We start from the raw sequence: 21,595 nt of genomic DNA, 5'->3' as shown, positions 1-21,595 counted from the left end.
TACCGCTCTGTTTATTAAAGGCCAAACAACTACTGAGATCAAAAGTACGGCTGCATTTGTTCTCGAATACCTACACTTCCGGACTCAAGTTAATGGGCTAAAAATAAACAGACAAAACTAAATGCGTACTGTTTAGGCCACGGAATCGTAACGTTTCGTTGCCTTTAAATATCAAGACGAATTCATCTTTAGAGATTGTAAAATCCGTAAAACTTCGTGTCATTTCTACTGAATCACTTTCTAGGACTGAACACGTTGAGTATATCCACTGGAAAGTTTGCAAACCGATAGGAATACTATCTCAACATCGTTTTAGGTTTCCCGCGTGAGTGACGTTGCTCTTGTATTATTTCTGATTTACACAATTTACGTGAACCTGGTTCACGTAAATTGTGTAAGGTATCACCTGGTTTGGGAAAAAATCAGCGAAACAAAACTTAGCAACACTTCTTCTAACACAAAAGAAAGTATTTCGCATAATTAAAAATGTTTCTTTTTTGGATTTTTCTGAGGAGCTCTTTCTGAAAGAAATTAAGTTGTGACGATTCATTTATACAACTATCGTTTGACGGAAGTCTACAGCATGGCAATAAAACAAAATAACTTTTTTCTTTCCCAACTGTCGGGCTTGGTAAGAACAAACCAGACGTATAAAACTAGACATAGCGAGAACTGTTGTGTGACTACTCTCCGTACTAATTATGGATTAACCTATTCAAAATGTACACTACCGTCGCTTTTAAATAAGCTCGAACTGAAAATATTGACATTACTACCAAATCAAAGGGTATTTTAAGTGATATGCTGTTAGAAACAAAGTGGTAACTACTTTTTTGTAGCTAATCAATGTAATAAGGTGTAGTATCTTTTTTATTTGTTTGCTTGTGTTGTCTTAAATGTGTCTGCTGTTTTTCTGCACGCGGGGTAGGGCCTCATAAAGTAGCAAGCCAGGCAGCGTTTTACCCTATCTCCCTCCTTGTCCTTTGTATATAGAGAAAAATAAAGAGATTATTACTATTATACAACCCTTCATTCTTTTTGGACTCGGATCAGCGGTCAGCGGTCAGCTCAATTGTAGCCCCGCGGAGCTATGGTACTATTCTGCGTCTTCCCGGCGTTTTTTTGCTCCGGGCGATATAAAAGAAACTGTGACCCACCCTGCGAACCACGCGACCAAACTAAAAGCTGCCATGCGCCCTTTAATCCGCGCAGTTTCACAGAGACGACAGGAGCAGTCACCGATAGATGTGCGACAAGCTTTCCAAACGTCCACAAGCGTTGTTGTACGTAGAAACGTCGTTCGAAATCCGAACGACGTTTCGGATTCCCTGCTGCTTAAACCTGCTCTCCGCCCCGCGCATACAAAGCTAAACACCTTTTCTGGGCTCTCATTGGTTGGAGAGACGAGTGACGGGTGAAATGATCGATGCAAAAATGTTTCTCCGTGACGTAATAGTGTTTATATCAACACTATTTTTTATGTTTGAGAGATACATACTTTAGATAAAGTCATTGTTTTAAAAAAAATCCCAAGATTGTTTTTCCGCTTCCACTTCAAACGATAACAAACATGGCGTTTGCGGCGTGCTGGACGAGCATAGCGCGACGAATTCGTTTATATTTATGAATTCGATTTGTTCTCCGTTCATCGAGATGGGCAGAAGAACACCTTTTCCAACCTAGTTTACAGCAAACAACTGTCGCAAGTACGCGCTTCAGTAGCGCTGTGCGGGAACTTGGGGTCGTAGCGGGACTGGCATAGGCCTAACGTCCTACGTGAATTATGTTGTTTGATATCTTGCTTGATTTGTACATACCTTCGAGCGTGTTGCTGCAGAATGAAGATGTTGGTTCCCGTAAAAGCGGCCCCTGCCTCTCGTTGAATTGTGCAGCCATTTTGACTGTAACCATGGCGAGCCATTTGGCTCCCAGAGATAATCGGGCGTTCGGCTCGCATCAGGTTTGTCTACGTTCCCGTCACTTTGTTTCGAAGGGCAAGTAGTTCAATTAAGTTTTGCAGTGCACTTAGCTTACCAAAGCGAACATTACAGCGAAGCTGTTTATGGCTAGGGCTTCGTGGATTTTTCGTGTGCGTGACGAAAAAACTCTGCGCTCGCACTGAACCTACCAGCCGCAAGTGCCGGCGTCTGGAGCAGTAACTGTTTTAAAGCAAAAGCCTCAAACAAGTGTCATTTTGCACTCTCATTCGTCAACACTTTATTTTGTTCAGTTACTTCGAATCTGTTATACGATTTCTCAAAATTTTGGGGACCGCTGACTCACCTGCTGGCTTCAGTGCCCCTATTGGGCAGGAGATGGAACTATAGGGGACGCTTTATCGAGGTTGTTGTCCCCACAGCCCCGTGTTTACTAACACGGCATAACAAAGAAATTGAACCTTGTCATACCACGGCCTGGACACGAGCGCTTCGCTCTGACCAATGCTGGCCTTCGAATCATCATCTTCGATATCGCTGATCAAAAACAAACAAGAAAATTCGGTTTGTTGCCCCCACAGCTGAAGCATGCCGCTAGAGTCGTTACTGTTCGATCTTCTCCCCAATAGCGGTCTCCAAAAATTTCTTCGCGGACTTCAGGCGCACAACCCATTAAACGGGTGAAACGCGAACAATGCATGTAGTTGCAGAAACCTTAGTCGAAATATAAAGAAGCTTTGTGACCTTTCAACACACCCAAGGCGGGTAGCGCTACGTTGCGATAAAAATCTTTCGCCACCGCGAGGGGTGCAGCAGTCCGCAGACGAATCGTTTTCATCGCAGCTCTGTGCAGCCCTTTTCTTCCACCTGCCACATTTCCACTTCCGTGCGCCATATGACGGGGAAGCCGTGCGCGTGCGGCGCGAGCACCATTCCCTGCATTCTTCTTGAAGCTTGGGTAATTCCGAAATTTTCGTGTGGGTGACCAAAAACTCTACGCTCGCACCGCTCCCTCTTTGTCGTCGTTCCAAGCCCCCGCTTGCGTGTCTAGTTTCCTTTCCTTCCGCTCTCCCGGGTGGGGGGGGTCCTGGTGGTCCCGTCGCGCGTGTCTAGTTTCTTCCGGCTCCTCGGGGCGGCGATAGTCGTCCACGCGAATGTATTGTCACGAATGACAAATGATGAAGCGAAGAATAACTAAAGAAACGAAACGTTTAATGAGGCGAACTTGCGCCCAAATAACAGTACAGAAAAAGGATAGCGTCGCAGGCGTCGATGGCGGCGAAACAGCAGGATCGAACGATAAGGCGAGACTGACTCCGGCTTGGCACGCGGAGCAGCTTTTGTACACGCGTGGGTTTCTGGAGCATTCGGCGTAGAAGGTTCGACGGTAGAACATTCTAACCTCGAATCAACAAGACGGTTCTCGAATTTACCAGAACATCACATTCTAGTGTCAACAAAAATGTGTAGCCGCGTCCAGGAATCGAAACCTGGCCTTCTGCGTGAAAGGCAAGCGCGATAACCGTTAGGCCACGGGCGAGCTGTCTTTTCGGTCAGCTGCGCTCGCGGCAGTATAAAAAAGAACCAGAAAGACAAGTTGCTGTTCTCTATTTTCATTTTCACTTCTCTCGCCGTAATGGGGAGGCCCCATATAGTCTGGACTCGCGAAGAGCAACGCGCCTAGAATGGCAACGGCGGGAACGACAACGAGAATGTCAGCGACGGCGGCGCGTGGCACTTGTGTGTGCGTACCTTTCGTCACGATGACCACCGATCAAGAAAATAGATGTGTTCGCATATTTACTCAAAATTTTGTGCCACGTCTGTGTTGCGTGCTAAACAGCTTCGCTGGTCCTCCGCCCTTATAGAGTGAAGTAGCTCCCATTTTTTTACGTCGCGTGTTAATTGTGCGTCATAACGCTCAGTTACCTTTCTCGCGCATGCCATGTGAAAGGAAATAACAAAAACAGTAAAGCTGAACTGACTGCATGCGTATTTTGTGGATTTTTTAGTCCCCTCGGTCGTTAATTACCGCACCTCGACCGACGCTGACAGACGCTTGTATTGGACCATGGCTCGTGAATGATGGAACGATAGAACGCTGCTTTCATGGTCGCGTCTTCTGAGCGCTGCAGCCGTTTTTAGACGGGGGAGAAATAGCAGACGGTTGGAGGCGAAAGCGGACGCCGACGCGCAGCTTTCGTGTCAGCGTCTCATGGGCATTGTAGTCGACGAGAGACGGTGGTGAAATAGCAGACGATGCCGGAGGCTGCAGCGGTGCGTCTGCTCGCACGACTAGCAGGCGGCAGACTAGACGCACCGTAGGTCGCGAAAGAAAGACACTAGGCTTGTTAGCGTGTTCAGCCGCGCAGCCAAGCCAATCCAGTGGTAATGGTAAGGCCACTTCACTGGAGCGTGCCCTGACCTCCACATAAATTGCGTCTCACGGTGTAAATTTAGCGTGAATATATTTTTTTATTGTTTCGTAGAAAATTAGCAAAAAAATACTTGTCCCATTTATGTTGTTTAAAAATATCTTTTTTACAAAATTCAGCGTTTTTTTAAAGGAAAGCTGAAGAAATTTTCAAAAGATCGCAGAAGGGAGCGGAGTTCTACAGACCGGCGCGTTGTTCACAACCAAGCCTGTGTTTGCACACACGAGGTGCTCTGCGTGTGCCCAGAAACCAAATTCGCGCGAGAGGATGCGTTGACGAATGCACAGCCCTTACAGCAGCACCACCGCAGCGCCGTGACGTCAAAGAGTTGTATTGGTGTATAGATCTTTGTCGCGTTGAATTCAGTTATCGCACTTGTCTCAGAGCGATTATAGCAGGTGTGCTGGATGTAATAATAATAATGATAATAATAATAATAATAATAATCTTTAGTGGCTAAGGAGAGCCGCGGCACCGCAGAAAGGCAACAGCCCGTACCATTGAGGCCCACGGTGCCGCGTCTAGTGAAGATGATTATGGGATGATATAATATACAAGATGAAAGTGATGGTGATTAGGATATGATATGTACTACAAGTGCGTTAGGCCTAGCAGCAATCTTCGTGACGGTGGTTTTCGCGGGATGCCATGGGCTGCTGACTCATAGAAGGCCGGTCTTGAGCGGTTTGCGGGGGCTTCTTGCATGCCCGGCTTGCAGATGAGCTGGCCGAATGTCCTCCGACCGCAGGGAGTCCAGCACGCCCACGGTGGGCTTCAGGGGAGGTAACCGGTGTTGACCGGGTAGCGGTCTTTACGGAAGACCGCTACCTTGAAGTCTTCCAGCTTGCGGTCGAGCTTGTAACCGAGCAGCGTGAGCACCCTGTCGATCGAAGACATGGTGTGTGCCAATAGTCTGGCGGGCTTTCTGACGATGGAAAAAATATGTCTCACGCTCCAGCTGGCTTTCTCTTCCTCTTCGCTGGGCAGACTGTTCAGTGTTGACCCATGCTGATAAAAAGAGCACGCAGGCAATAGACCGTATCTAGTTTTTCGCGAGGTTTCACATCTACTGTTTGGCTTCAAGATAAGACACTACGAAAATGATTAGACGCATCATAAAAAAAAAAAAAACTTCCACCGCCAGAACGTTTCGTGCGTTTGAAAATTGAATTCTACCGGAAACTGTAAAATACTTCGAAAGCCCATTGGGTTCCATACAAAGGTCACAGATTACAAGACCACGTGGCGTGTGTTACAAGACTCGGAAGGTGGTTACGTCGAGCCACGTTGCACATAAAGCGGTTACTGACATTTTCAGCTTCGCAATTCTTCGCTAGGAGAGCGAGAAGGCAACTGTGTTTGAGTTCGCGGCTCCGGCGAAAAAAGAAGGCGCAACTCATCGAAAAGATACTTGGCGTCCAAACCACATGTGGAAAAAGAAAGGAGCGCAGATCTGAGACAGGACAAAGAGAAACGTTGCAGCCAGTTTTCTACACGTTCCTTAAAAAAATCAATCGATTACAATTACAGTTTCTATTGTTCAAAATGTATTAATTGATATTACTTAGTTATTTTAGGAGAAACGTAATTTGACCGTTACTTGTAAAATAATCGTCGCTTACCGCATTACTTCAGGTTTCAAAAGAAGACATATTTCTGCCGGCTTAAAAGTTGGTCTTTTTCGCACTGTCCGTTATTAACCTATTAGCTTAGAATCCCGGATTACACACAATAATGACCTTCTCAATCCACCAATTCTTGAAAAAACATGCTTTTTTGGATACTGCAGGTTTCCAAGATTTCTTCACAGGAAAATTTTGGATAAAAAGGATTCCATTAGATAAGAGAATGAGAATTGGAACGGTTACGGGGTAATTTTCGAAATTTCAAAAGTAGGCAAAATTTTTTTTGTGATTACTAGTTAATAAATGTAATCAATTAATTACAAAATTACTAAAAAAAATAAGCGATGGCAAGTAACTTTATTCCTTGCAATTCGTACTGTACATGTTTCGTTGCAGCTGTTGCAACATACAACGCCCGAGCCGAGAAGAGTTCCGGCATGAGAGAAATCGTAATGGTCATAACAGTAAAAAAAAATAAAAAATAGAATAGTTCGCCACGTACTGCTTTTGCAATATAAAAGTTCAACATGTGAGTTGTCAATCGCAACCATCTGGAAAGATGCGAACGGGCAATGATCCTATGGTAAGTTTAACAACGACTTTCAAACTTTGTTATGTCAAAAACATGTGTGCTTGCTGAATGGTCGAGGCGAATCTCAGCTAACCTGACAATGTTTGCCGACTAAATGAGAGTCGACACCATAACACGGGCCAAATTGTCGCGCTATATATATACAAAAACTACCTTTTTTAATCTTTATAAGCAGTCACGTTTCCTAAAGTTTATTGAAAATGCATAATCCATTGAACTTTTAATTATCTTGAAGAGAAGCGTGTGAAAAGGTAAAAATATTTTTCTATTATTTTGACCATCAAAAAGCTTGTTTAATACTTAAGACGAAGTTTTCCTCTCTCGTGGAAATAGAGTCAATAAAATGAACACCGGTTGGCAAAAAAAGAATTAACATCATTGTATCTTTTTTGATCATACGAAAATCTACATCAACATCCTGTCACCTTCAGAGGTGTAAGTGCACATGTATATGTGCAATATAGCTGTAGCTTTGATTTTCCACTACGGGCTTACAGGCGTGAAGAAAATAAACAACGATGTTTTTGTGGATCTGGGGACAGGGATTGGAGCAACCTGTTGCCGTGCTTCGCAGCAAGATGAAAAATAGTTCGCTTGAAATTGAAACTAAGCAAAACAAATCATTTTGGGGTAGCGAAACAAAAAAAAAAGTATAAAATAGGCTCTTATAGGCGGGAAACGGTAAGTTAGGCTCAAACGCCGAAATGAGCATTTATAGGCACTATGAAACCACTCGTAAAATGCTTTTTAACTGATGATTCGTGCTCATATATAGATAAGAAACAATAGGGACCAAAGGAACAAAATAGACATTTGCCTAAAGATCTGGCCACTAGTTGTTAGATTAGAATCCCCGGATAACACACTAATGATCTTCTCAATCCACCGGTATTTTAAAAACATGCTCCTCTTGAATACTGGTTTCCAAGATTTCTTTATAGAAAGCTTTAGAAGGAAAAAAAGGACGCCATTAGATAACGGAGGGAAAACAAGTAGTGGTTATAAGTTATTTTCCAACTTTCAAAAGTAGGCAAATTTTTCTGCTGATTTATTTTTAATAAATGTAATCAAATGATTACAAAATTACAAAAAAAAAGGCGATTGCAAGTAACTTTATTCCTCGCAATTCATACCGTACACGTTTCGTTGCAGCTGTTGCAACATACAACGCCCAAGCCGAGAAGAATTCCGCCATACCGCATTTGAAATACAAATGTTCAACGTGTGAGTTGTCGATCGCAACCATCTGAAAAGATGCGAACGGTCAATGATCCTCTGATAAGTCGCAAGCACAGATGTTCAAGACATCTGTGCTTGCAGAGTGGTAAAGATTAATTCCAGCTCATCTGACAGGGTGTGCCGAGTAAATGAGAGTCGACAGCATATCACAGCCCGATTTGTTGCGCTATCACAATAAGAAAATTACCCTTTTCAATCTACGTAACCATTCACCGTTGCCTAAAGTTTATTCAAAAACAAAATACATGAAACTTTAAAAAAAAAATTATCTCGAGAAGAATAAGCATTTGAAAACGTAAAATATTTTATAATCTTTATTTTGTCTTTTAAAAAGCTTGTTTAATACTACAGTTGACGTTCTGTTCTTTTATTGAATGAAATTCAGTCACTAAAGTAAACAGCAGTTGGTAAAAAAACAAAACATCAGCGTTTTGTTTCCGATCATATAAAAATCTACTTCAACACCCTGTCACCTTCAGATGTGTTAGCGCACAGGTGCAACATCCATGTAGCTGTGGTTTTGTACTACGGGCTATTCATTCATAATAACTCTCTCTTCTTTGTTGCGCGTAGGCAAATTTATTGACGATTGGTTAAAAATTCTAAACTAAAACTCCGGATGTTTCATTATGTCCGTGTGTTTTCACAGAACACCTTCTGATGCTTACGACGCTTTAAGTATAAAGCCCCGTTCACACAAAATTCGCGTTTGATTAGGACCGAGTGCCTTAATAGCCTCTAAAAACCCTTACGACGGGAGCACACACCGACACGTTGGCGTAATCTACGAGGTAATAAAATTTACAGGTGGGATAGTTGGTTACACACCACAAAGATAAAAAATAAAACCCAAAGGTCAAGTACAAGTGGTAGAACAAAAGAGGACATGCTGTCGCTTTCAACAGAGGTTTTAATGCGAATAGTTGAAGAGAAGAAGGAAGTATGGATCTGATAATTAGACAGACAAAGAGATAATATATGGTTAAAAAATACAAAAAGAGGTAATAAAGTAAAAGAAAAACAGACAGGTTGACGTAATTTATGTGATTTTTGAAAACTTCATTTTTTACACTTTGTTTTATACGATAATTACCTCTTTCCGTCAGTTTAATTATCCCATCCCCGCATTCTCACTGCGTTTCCCTTCTAATGCAATAAAACGCCAGTTGATGGTAAGCGCTCGTCCTGTCTTGTTCTACTCCTTTTCCTCCTCCTTCGTGCTTTTTTTTTTTTTTTTTAGTATCGTGATCTATCTCGGAGCTGCTTTTCGCTAGAGCGGAGATTTCTCTGGCATTTGCGAGATTAAATCTCGTGCTATCTGTTGGAAATGGTCGTTTTGTAACATTGTCAAACGTTTTTCAAGAAAATAACTACAAAATGATGTGGGGGAAAAAGGAAATATTCGGCAACTACGTATACCGGGGCTACCCGAGAGAATGCGCAGCGCCAGTGTGTTCTCTCGTGGTAAGGAATCTGAAGAGATTTTAAGGCACACGGTCGTGAGCAATCGGAACTGTGTGGACCAGCCTTCATAGAAATTTGGTATACTCGTAGATACATACCCACGATAAGCAGGAAAATTGAGTGAACATGGCTCGAGGACGTTTTCGTTTTAGTTTGGTGGGCATTTTATTTTCGCCAGGAATAACTGTTTTTTTTTTTTTCGCTAAAACTTTTATTCCATTTTGCGTGTTTTTTTTAAGCGTGTATTTTACTTTTGGCTGCAACGTTTTGCTCTTTCGACCATACAAGCTACTTAATAAAATAAAGCTTTCGAAGAACGCACCAAGGCCCAAGTGTGTACGTGTTAGATAGATATCGCTGCCAGCAACACAGTACGGCTTATCTAGGTTTCTGTTGCGCACAACAACAATACCAACCAGACAACAAAACCTGCGCCTACACGCCCCCCGCCCTCTTTAAACTTTGCCACTATACTGTTTGGGGACAACTTTATGTGGAAATGAAAAGACAGCTCGGGGTTGTCGGGGAGGAGGGGGAGCTAACGGCTCTAGCCTGTTTCAAATGCAGCGACTGTGAGAAAAAAAAAAAAAACCGGTGCGACAGCCGAACCGACGCAGCGAGTGCGATCGCAATGTTTGGTTTCACTTGCTCCAACCAGAGCCGTTTGACTCCAACAACCGCGCCATTTCTGTCGGAGCGGCCGGCGCTTCTGACACGGACGCGACACGTTTGACTTTGTCTAAAATACAACAAAAACGTCTTAATAACCACAAATGTTTTAGGAATGCAGTATGTAACTAGAAATTTCTAATAATGAGGCATTAAACCAGAAGCTTTTATGTGTCTACATTTATCTTCTAATACGCAGCTATCGCGGATGAAAGCTGGCTAATGAACGGCTGGTTGACGAGAAAGCGATCGGACCAACTCTGCGGCAAAATACCGACTCGGTGGAAACCAGTCGCAAAGCCGCTGCGACAGTGCGACTGCGATTTTAATCGCACATTTACTGGAAGTCGCAACGATTTCGGGCGAAAATCGCAGCATGTGAAACAGCCTTCTGGCGTCAAGTGTTTCCGGTCTTTTTTAGTTTCCGTCTCATCTCGGGTTTTGGTGCGACACGACAGATACGAATTTTCTACAGTTCGTCTCTCCGCATGAGGATCGCGGTTGGGGCTGAAGATTCGCGATCCCCCAGCACGTAGGTCTATCCGCGTCTCCTTTCTTACATTTACCTGTTTCTACACACAAGTCAGCACCTTGACTCAAACACTCCGACAAACTTGGAAGGTAAATTTTACCGTGATAGATCCCATCGAATCCTACATGTCTTCCGACCGAGGCAGATATATACGGCGTCGATCAAGGAAGTGTCATTAATTTCATCGGCGCTGCAGTTTTGAGGTCATCGATACGTAAATTCTTCTGGTGTTGAAAAAGCATAGCGCGGGAGCGATATTTAAAATTGGGGCACACACACGCTACGGCACGAAGCCAAATCCTACTTGGATCGCGTTCAGTTACCGCTAGCCAGATATGTACAAGTGGCAAAGAAAACGTAATAAAGTTAAGTTACTTAGCATTCGCCTCAAAAGTAATTTGGGTAGAGTAGAAACTACTGAAATGAGAAGTGATTGAGAAAAGTATTAACTACCGTAAAAAGTAGCGAATCATTTTTGAAGCTTTAGTATTTTTTTATTTTTTCTTGTTAACAAGAAAGTGTAAGTTTTAGTCTGTTAGCGAAATTCTTTCGGCCAAATATAAAGCGGGTAGTGTTTTCACAAAAATGATTTAATAGCTGTTTCTGCTTTTGCGTGCCTAATTGTTTTGTACTTATTTCTTTTTTGGTCAATGATGTGCTACGAATGTATCATTTCTACTTTGAGCTTTAGCACTGCCTGAGCTTGATTTTGCACAAAGTGTTTGTTTGTTTACACTGTTGCGTAAAGTGCATCTAAAATGTACTTGAAGTAAAGAACAAAGTAATTAAAGGGTTATGCACTTTGTAAAGTAGTAAAAACACCAGGCGCAATTAGCTTTCAGTAAAGTACTATAAATTCAACGTACTTTATAAGTATACTTAAACAACCGGAAAGAATAAACGCAAATTCAAGACGAAAACTGACGCGTCAGTTTTCGTACCGAATTTGTGTTTATTCTTTCCCGTTGTTTAAGTGTATTTACCAACACGCTCATTTTTAATGTTAATGTTTCTAAGTAAAGTTCATGCACGTTTTAACGCAATCTTTCATGTTTTCATTCCAATTCCCTATACATGTCTTTTTTATAATGAATGAAGCAAAGTCGCGACACAGTCGTTGTTTCACTTTCGCTGACGACCCATTTAACAAAATCAAATTAGAAGGCACTTGTTCCTATCGGTCTTATAACCAGCATTACTTCAGTAACAGAAATAACCAGATGACATCTAGAAAGACGATAGCGCGTTTTCACATAATGATATCTCATTTTTTGTTTTCAAAATTTGGGGAATCTATTTAGATATCGGGAATTGCACTTTCCTCGGAAAGTACCCCAAGATACTTTAGTAAAGTACAAGTACTTGCCCTGAGAATGTGCTTCAAGTAAATTATACGTTTTCTAAACCAACTAAAAATGCTTTAAGTACCATGTGCTTAAAATGCTTCACAACACTGTTTTTTTTTTTTTTTATGTAACAACACTGAGGAAATTGCCAAGGTTTCACGAACGACCTTCGAATCTTTGAAAACCTGCATATTCTGAGTTTTGGGAGGACCGTCAAGTATTGCAAAACGCGCTATCGTCTTCGAGATGTCCTCTTTTTATTTCTTTGAGTGATGTAATGGCGGTTAAAAGACCGATATAAATAAGTGCCTTATAACTTGATTTTGCTGATGTTTCTTATAGAGTACATTAAAGAAACTCAACTGAAACTCACTGGTAATTTTTGCAAGGGATGTCATCTTTGTGTTGTCGTTGCAGAGCGGGTGCTGCATTTCGTTGCCTTATTCGTGTGAGGGTGCAGTGCGTACACTTCCTGTAGTGGGCGAGAATTTCTACATTGGGGAGAAGCGAGGACAAGCCCTTCCTTCGAATGCGTCAAGTCTCCTCGAGCTTCGGGACACAAAGAAACGCCAGTCTTCGGCACTAATCCCGCAGTTACTCGGCCGCCCTTGCGACGTGTCTTGTCTGCTCCTCACGCCTCATAGCAATGTGGTTGCAGTGAGAGGCTCGTGAAAATTTTAAGAGGTGTCTCGAACCGTCCAAACACACCCTCCCCCCCCCCTTTCCGCCTCTGCCTGCGCCACATCCTTCCTCATTTTTGTAAATATCAGCTGATCTTCTAACACCTTAACTCTTCTTGTGCAGCAGTTTTTGTTGATAAGCAAATGTACCATTAAAATTTTAAAGTAATTAACAATTTGAGTAGAAGTTACTCGTAAGAGGTAATTAGATATAAACTACTAATTACTGCAATAAAAATGCAACTGAAAGTTACTGAACTACTCACAAAAGTACTAAAACAACAGGAACTTGAGTAGAGTAGTTAAACCACGTATCCAAGGGTCGGAATTCAGCCCAGGGATCCTGGGCTGAATTCCGACCCTTGCTCGGTTACACCGCTGAGCTCGCTAACCAACCGCTATGTGGGAAAAATGGAGATTCCCGGTTCCATCTGTCTCACATGTGCGTACGCATTGCACACCACTTGCTTGGTTCCTTTTGACAACTCTTGGTTGCCGAATTTCGCGGGAATCCTACGAGGCGAACAAGAGTGCAACCTTGCGGAGGGTATACGGACGATACACTACCACAAACGAGAAGGACGCCATGTTTGTTTTGAAGGGAACTAGAAAAATTGGGGTGAACTTAAACCGAGAAAATCTGAACGAGCTATAAAAAAGATTGTTTTATGTTTTGCATATACGGCACCATATAATAAAATTGTGAAACCCAAGTTATAACTAACCATTTTAAAATTTCTAGTGGGTTACGTTATACCCAGCAAATTATGTTTTGTTGGACTATATTTAGCTCCGGAGTAAAACGGCGTAGCTCGGTGTATGTAGCTTCAGCTTCATTGCCACAGAAAGTTGTTCATGAGTGTAGTGGATCCACTCAGAGCCACCCATGTCGCGTCAGCGTCGCCACCAGCACGTCTTGTAGCGTCCTACGACGACCGAAACGCCACTACGCGGCGACGCCGAGACGCTCGCGTCTGCCACTTTCCAGCGACCCTTGCCGAGCTTCGGCTTGTTTGCCGATGGGAACGGGTAGGGGATTCACTAACATTGACTTCATGGGCACGCCTTATTTTCTAGCTGGTATTGTCAAGACACGGAACTGAATAAAAACAGCTGCGAGCAGTGTCGTCATTTCTTAAACATTATTGAAGTGATATTAAAACTTGCAACCGTTCGCACGGCAACCTCCGCCCTTTTAAATTTCTACGAAAAGGATGGGAATGTGTAAAACGAAATAAAGTATATATTTATTTGTTTATCTTCGGAGTCCGAAGGCATTGCAGAGGGTAGTAGAGAATAACATTAAAAAAGAAAAACAATATATAATATAGTTGAACAATAAGGAACTGGCAGTTAGCGAAGGTTGTATGAAGGGCGTAGTCAATAATAGATGTGAGAGACACGGGTAAACCAAACAGGACGCGTTTCATGAAGTCGCAGCACTTGCTGTACTGCAAGTGAAGGTTCTTCTCCGACTCCGGTCCGCTTTGGCAGATTTTATTTTTTAGCTGGCGGGAAAGTTGCTTTCCGCATGCGGCCTAGGACAAAGACTTGTAGAGTGCTCAGCACGTAAGTCCGGACAGCCACTCGAACATTCTGATGGCTGTCGTCAAGGCGACCGCCGCGTCGTGCTGGAATGTTGTGCTGGTTGTGTCGTTGATGTTCTCAATAAAAACGTACACAGGAGCAACAACTATCACGCGTTTTTCTTTCCATGAGAGGCAACGGTTCCGTCTTCTTTGGACAGCACTTCAAAAAGTCTAGTCACTAGAAGTTTTATGAATCAATTATGAATTAACTGTGTACGAGTAGCAAAATATATACATGAACGTTGTTACAATATTCAAGGTGTGAAGAAAGAACTGATGACGAGACTGTTAGCTGCACTCGAAGATTATACGGATACTTTTTATGAACCAATACCAACACGAAACACTGCGACGATGCGTAAGGCTTAGGAATGGTTAACTATTTTCTACATGTGCTACACTTGCAGTGCGGTTATAAAACAAATAATCAGATACATGCAAAGTGTCTATTCATGTTTAATTTGAAGCACCACCTCAAACTTGCACAATATAGAGTAGTTTAGTGGGGTCCGGCACTTCAATATGGGTTGGTGTTTAGGACTTAGGCTTCAAAAAACAAGAACATTGCGTATGTAGTTTTTTTTCTCGTAAAATTTAAAAACTTGCGAATCCATATCATTAATGTAGACATATGCAATGCTATACAACCCCAATGCGTTACCGCGCTCAAAAGTAAACTTTGGCAGAATAAAAGTTAGTGTTTGTTATTGTCAGTGCCACATAACGACAGGCATAAAAAAGGTAACTTGAGGTATTAAACCCTCGAGAAAAGGCAGACGTCGGCTCCCTCGTGTGTTACCTGTGCCGGCTAAAGACGAGAGCTGTTCACTATCGCTGCTACCCGTTAGATGGCTTTGTTGTTTACTACCATATTGTACGCTATGATCATATAGATCTTATACAGTCACCGACGATATAAAAAAACACAGGAGAGCGCGTGACCAAGGTCTGCCGCGCTATCTATCAGAAAAAAAGCTTAACCATTTCAGCGGCTGTTCAATTTTTGTCGTCCCTCTCCGCTTGACCTGCTGTCGCTTAGTTAATGATTATTTCTGCGCCGAATAAAGAGGCCATCCGCGTTGAAAGGCAAATTTAAGTGTGCCTGCAATGGCACATATTCACACGACTGAGCAATATTTACGCTGTTAGACGCAATTCAGGTAATGGTTATGGCCCGCTCTATAAGCCCCCTCCCCGAATCAATTGCATCACCCGTTAATTCTGGATTGGCTTGCCTGCTTGGCCCAACACGCTAACGAGTCTGGTGTCTCCCCTTCCCGACATCCGGCGCGTCAAGTCCGGAGTCTGAAAAAGCCTGCTAGTTGAGTGAGCAGACAAGCGGCAGCCCCCGGCATCGTCTGCTATTTCACAACCGTTTATCGTCGTCTGCGATGCCCTTGAGACTCGGACACGAAAGCCGTGCGTCGGCGTCCGTTTTCGCCTCCGTCCGTCTGCTATTTCACCTCCGTCTAAAAACGTCTGTAATGCTCTGAAGACGTGATTATGAAAAGCGGCGTTCTAGCGTTTCATCATGCGCGGGAGGTGGTCCAATATAATCGTCTGGCAGCGTCTGTCGGTGTGCGATAAAAAAAGACCTAGAAAACTAAAAAAAAGTAACCAAGTAAATATTTGGTCATTTCAGCTTTTATGTTCTTGTTTTTTTTTTTTCCTACAAGGCATCTGCGAGCAGTGTTAGGGAGCTTCATAACGCACAATTAAAACCTGGTCTAAACTTATTCGATTTGGCAGGCCAGGGGTACTGCAAAACTTGAGAGCTGCTTACCTTTCGAAGCTAAATGACGGGAACATATCTGGACTAGCTTAATGCGAGCCGAACGCCGGATGGCCTCTAGCCAATGGACCTTTTTCACATGCCGACGGCACCAGGCGGTGGCTGCATGAACTAAAAATCTAGAATTGACCTACCCGCGCTACCAATCGATAATGGGAGCTACGCTACCAGTTCCTTCGCTCTCTGAGCTGCGGCGCGCGCCCAGCGCGACTTTAAAAAGGCGCATCCGTAGCGTCCACCCAAACGTCGTGTTTTTCTCTCCGTCCACTTTCGTTTTTTTGTGTAACACAATTATATATTCTGCAATTACGTGTTCTCGCGGATCCACTGCCTCCTTCCAAATTTCCTCGATTTCTCGTGCCGACTTCCGCCGCTTGGCATCGGGCGCTCGCGCGTGCGCAGAACGCTTCTCGGAAAAGGTCCATTGGCTCGCATATTCTTACGTGTGTAGGTGGTATTAAAATAGTTGCAATCATGACTGCTGCACAATTCACAGAGTAGCACGATCTTTTTATGGGAGTTAACTTCTTTATTCGGCATCAACACGTGCAAAAGAAAGGAATCAAGCCAGATCGATTCAAATACGGACTCTATGTTCAGGCCAGTCCCGTAACGAAAACAAGCATCCGCACAGCGCTTCTAAGGGCGCCTACTTGCGACAGTTGTTTGCTGATAACCATGTCGGTTGATAGGATCTTTCTCTAAGCACCTCTGTGAACTCAAAACGACCGGCACTCATAAATTTTGGCAAGCTCAACGTTCTGCTCATTCAGCCCCTTCAACACTGTGCAGACACCGGAAGTCATGTTTGCTAACGTTTCACACCAAACCTGAGAATATATTTAAAAACAATAATGACCTTATCTTGATTATTTTTATGGAAGAGCAACGTCTGCCTTCGTTCAGACTAGTGATTTCGCATAAACTTTTGTTGTAAGCCACCGCCGTTGATAGTATTTTAACGACGTCTCGTCGTAGCTGCTACATGAGATTCTGGGAAGACACCGAAGCGGGTTCAGACAAGAAATTATTGTCTAAATTACATCAAACGTAACGAACGTTCATTCAGGTGTTCATGTAATTTTCCACTGATCTTGAATGTCAATCATGCTGCTATAAAAAAAATAGCCCCGAGTTCACATTCGTGGTTGAGCTCTTAGTAAAGTTTTGGCTCCTCGTTGCATGTAAACAGCTTATATTTTTTACGTGCAAGGGCCAGCGTTATTAGGAATGGGCCTTGGAGGACACAAAGATCTTATCAAATTCAAGATAATTTGGTAGAATGTATTGATAGAAGTGCAGGAGTCGCTAGTGAAAGTCGCATACACTGTACTCTCAGTAAAGGCCTCAAAACTGCTTATGGTGGATCTGATTATTGCGTTTCCTCCAGAAGTCACGAGAAAGATGTTGAACGCAGTGCAGACCAAACTGTTCAAAGCCCCACCAGCAAACGTGAAAAATACGATCTGAACCCTGCAGGCATTTCATAATAAAATTTTAAAAATACCAACAATAAACATTTTCCTTTTTTTTTTTCTTATTTCAATCTTTCGTGATACAACAATGATATTTGCTTTTTCTCAAAAAAACATTTCGATTCTTCCAATCACGATTTATATTTTGTAAATACATTTCTCTTTCAATATTCAATTTTTCCCGTATCTGTTCATTCACCTCTCTTTCTGTGCGATAACGTTTAAGAGCGATAAACGCTCCCATCGATTTTAATTGACGTAAAAAAACCACAAACTTTAAAAGTAGCCTGTGAATTCCGTTTCTTGCCAAACACAGAGGCAGAAAATCACGCCGAACAATACAAGGACCCCAACAAATTGACTAAGTTCAGAATACGAATACATCTGAACATGCGACGCGCGTAAGGGTAATGATCAATTGAAGCACCTTTCTCGAAACCGCCGCCTACATCGCATTTTTCATCTAACCGTATTCTAAACTTTGTCCGTCAAACGGTTCATACCATTATGACCTTTACTAGCTATTTTCCGCTTCCTGTCTTAAAGTGAACTTACAAACGGCTTTGAGAGTCCGAAATCCGGTGTTTCCTCTTTCCTTAAAGAACTTGAAAAAGCCGATCGCCTCAACGCACGATATGCAGCAAGCTTGGTGAATGAACGACGTTTACAATTTTCTGTAAAGCGAAATTAGAGCGCAGCTCTTGAGGGGGAGGAGGAAAAGGTACGGAGTGGAGGGTATGCCTCTTCTCCCTGCCGTACCCTCCCCTCCTCCTCTCCTCGTGGCGTTCCCTTTAGCAGGAAATTTTCGCTCAATTCCCCGCTAAATTTAGCGAAACTTTCCCCACTACTTTAGCGGGAAGTTGAGCAAACTTAATCTTCAATCTTGCAAATTTTTGTAACCTCCGTATTCACTAAACGCTATTATATATTGCTGTGTTCATATCTCTAACTAGATTACGTCTTTTCTAAAAATTATTTTGGAAATATATTAATTTTTCTTTACTCAGAATATTGCTACACATGTCTGGAGAGTGTCATCGAAAGCTCTATTCCGGTTGCTGTCGCTGTTATTATACCGTATCCCTTTAACAATCAAAGTTTTCTTTTTTCACTTGTTCTGTATGTCCATGCTTACCGTGAGCGAGTTGAAGAATCCTTGCACAACACGTGTACAGAATTGTAATTAGAAACAAGTAGCGGTCAGTCTTTCGTGTTTGTCATCGCACTCAGCTGATGTTTCAAACGTATAACCAACCTTAGTATTACTGGTTGTCTATTCTGGCAGATTGAGGTGGTCATCTTAAAGGGTAACTGCAAAGAAAAACATTTTTTTAGCAGCTTACTTTGACAAGCAGATCACAAAACAATTTTTGTGATCTGCAATATTTATTGCGCGAGTCTGATTTTAGTTTTCAGCTATTTCGTCCGTTTTAAATCGCGTGCCACAAATTTGGTATTATACGTCACGGTGTGGTCGTGCGATAGCAACTCTTCTCATTGGCTAAGAGATTGATTCACACCTTAGATCTTGGGTGTTAAACGTTTGTGATATGTTGCCATTTTCTTTTGAGCGTCCTATTTTTTACGTTTAAAGAATCACCCATGGAATGAGAGTTATTTGTCTTCACAAAAGGTTTACAAGACGGGCACTTCCGTTTGGACTCATACTATAGCAAACAAAGCTTCGTCATTCTTTTCATGGCCGCCGAAGTCTCTGCTCCCGCCTGACTCGCCTAGCTCGACTAGTCGTTTCGCCGAAGTGATCAGTGTTTCGCGGTTACCCAGGTGCTTGAGTGAGACTTCCTAAAGTGAAATAGTATGTGTTTAGCAGCTGTCACCAGTGTTAGTGATAGGAAGCGACGCGGTGTTTTGGCTTCCATAGCGCAGTTTGTTACTTTCATTTCCTCTGCTTTTTTGACGCGCTTTTTTTTTTTTTTCCTTTTTTTTTTTTTTTGCTTGCGCGTGCAGATGCCAATTGTCTGCAGATGTTAGCTCCTCTAAAGCGGCGCCGTTGCTGTGTAAAGTGATCGCGATGATGTTCGCGACGATGATCGCGATGATGAAGTGATGAGTGATCGCGACAGCGAGTCTCCCAGCAGCCATGTCGTCCCGAAAGGTGACAGAATGAATGGCTAAAGGCAATCGCTGTTCGCGTAACGACAAACGTGTCCAGGTATGTTCTCGTCATTTCGCCCCGGAGGCCTTCAAGATTTGCACCGGGTGTACCGAACTTCCGCGACTGAGACACAGCTGTTACGTAAAAAACCTGGCAGAACCAGGTTATTACGTAACAGCTGTCTGCAGAAGCCTTCGGACGTCCGAATTCTGCGTTAGCCGACAGATTTTTTTTTTCTCGGCTTCCGAACCATCTTGCGTAAATTGGTTTAAATTGAATATGTAGAGTACCGGCCTCTTTCTACCTGTAAAGTGTCAACCTCCCACAACGAGTGATATTCTCTCTAGAACCTGCGACGTCCAAAATGTTTTCCCATTGAGTAACGGTGCCGAATTAAATTTCCACATTTTATTCCTATGCCACCTTTGTTTGGTATAACAAGTTTCTTGTCAAGTTACGGTGGTGGCCTAGTATCTGTGTGCCCAAAATGAGCACTTCGCATAGCCAGGGTATTGCAATACAGCTGACCCATAAAGAAAAATCGAAATTCCAACTGAGTGAAGCATGCGATACTACTTTAGTTGAATACTAAATATTTCTTTCCCTGAGAAAAGTTATCACTGGACTAATCACTATAATCGTCCAAGCAGTCTTATTTTCCAAAGGATAAGCAAGGAACAAGAATCAGCTGATTGCTCTCATTGAATGAAGCCGACGATTCTATTTTTGTCAATAAAACAAGTTTCACACCAGCTCTATGTCGTTTAGCTCCATCGCCCTCATCCGATATGTGATCTGGAGCACGACTGGGTTTAGGATGCCACCGAAAAAAGACGGCGTGCTCCGTGATGCAGCGGCTACCAGCCTTGGAGGCGATTTCCAGAAGCTCTAGGCAGCAGGCGCACTCGCGGGCCGTTGCAATTAGCTAGCACCGGACGCAGCGGCACCTGGTTGCATGTAATATCACAAGAGCCAATAGCACCAGTACACTAACTTTTTTTCTTTCAGTCTTGACAAACCAATGCAGTTCAGTAACACATGATCTATTCAGTGGGCACTTCGTTCAAGCATGCGGCGTCTCGCGCGAGGAGGTAGCAGCGACGCAGTCCTTTTTCCCGCCTATATGAAGAACAGTTGGAGTTCAATTACCAGCGGGTGTCGTCCAACCGCGCCGAAGGTTCGCGAGGCTCTCACTGGCAGCCGCTCTCCGCGGCGTATCTGGCGTATCTTCGACAAGACGCACCGGAAGTCGAGACTCTGAGCACGTCTTGCAACTCCGCAGCCAAGTCAATCCAAGAGAAAATCCAGGAGAAAGGGGCTGGGCGTACTTCTCCGCTTGTCGAAAGAGATGGAGTTTCAAATGTGGAGTGGTTGTGACTCCGACCAAATTAAATCCTGTAACGTAAATATTGCTAAAAATATTTTACCGCAAGAGTTGTTTTGTGACATGCTTACCCTAATTCGGCTGATTAAAAAAAATCACCTTTTTTTATTTGCAGTTACACTTTAAGAAACTACTACAATGTTTTCAGAAACAGTTCTTTGCAGCATTTGAGTAGTTGCCAGGTGGACAGATCTTAGTATTCATTCCATTTCATTGACCTTAAGGGCATCCACAGGTATATGAGGGGGGATTAAAAAACACATAATGCACATATGTTATCATTCAACAATAAAAATAACACAAAGAAATGAGTCCCGGTTGCTGTCGGTTAAGACATGGTCAGTAGAATTATAATAACGGATGAGGCGAAAAAGATAACTAAAACGATTAAAAATATACATAAACGATTTTGAGCTACAACTATGACGTAAAATACAAGTCAGTGTCAGCCGTCCTGCAATTGTTCGCATTAGTCTTTAAATAAAATCGCATCATGATTGGTTACAATATGAGTAACTTGCAAGGTCTGGAAGGTGTACTCCCAGAAGCATTTACACAAAAGCGGTTTACAGGAGGGTGTTGAACCAAGCCTCAACCCGAACCGGAAAAAGGATGAAAACTATTATTATTGACCAAACCGGAACAAAACTGATTTCAAAAGTGTAGATTAGATGTTCAACGCAAACCGAAACAAAACCACAATCTTATATGGAAATTACA

The sequence above is a fragment of the Ixodes scapularis genome, unplaced genomic scaffold (assembly GCF_016920785.2).
Source record: "Ixodes scapularis isolate PalLabHiFi unplaced genomic scaffold, ASM1692078v2 PGA_scaffold6__148_contigs__length_123643588, whole genome shotgun sequence".
Lineage (NCBI taxonomy): Eukaryota > Metazoa > Arthropoda > Arachnida > Ixodida > Ixodidae > Ixodes > Ixodes scapularis.
This window is presented reverse-complemented; position numbering follows the sequence as displayed.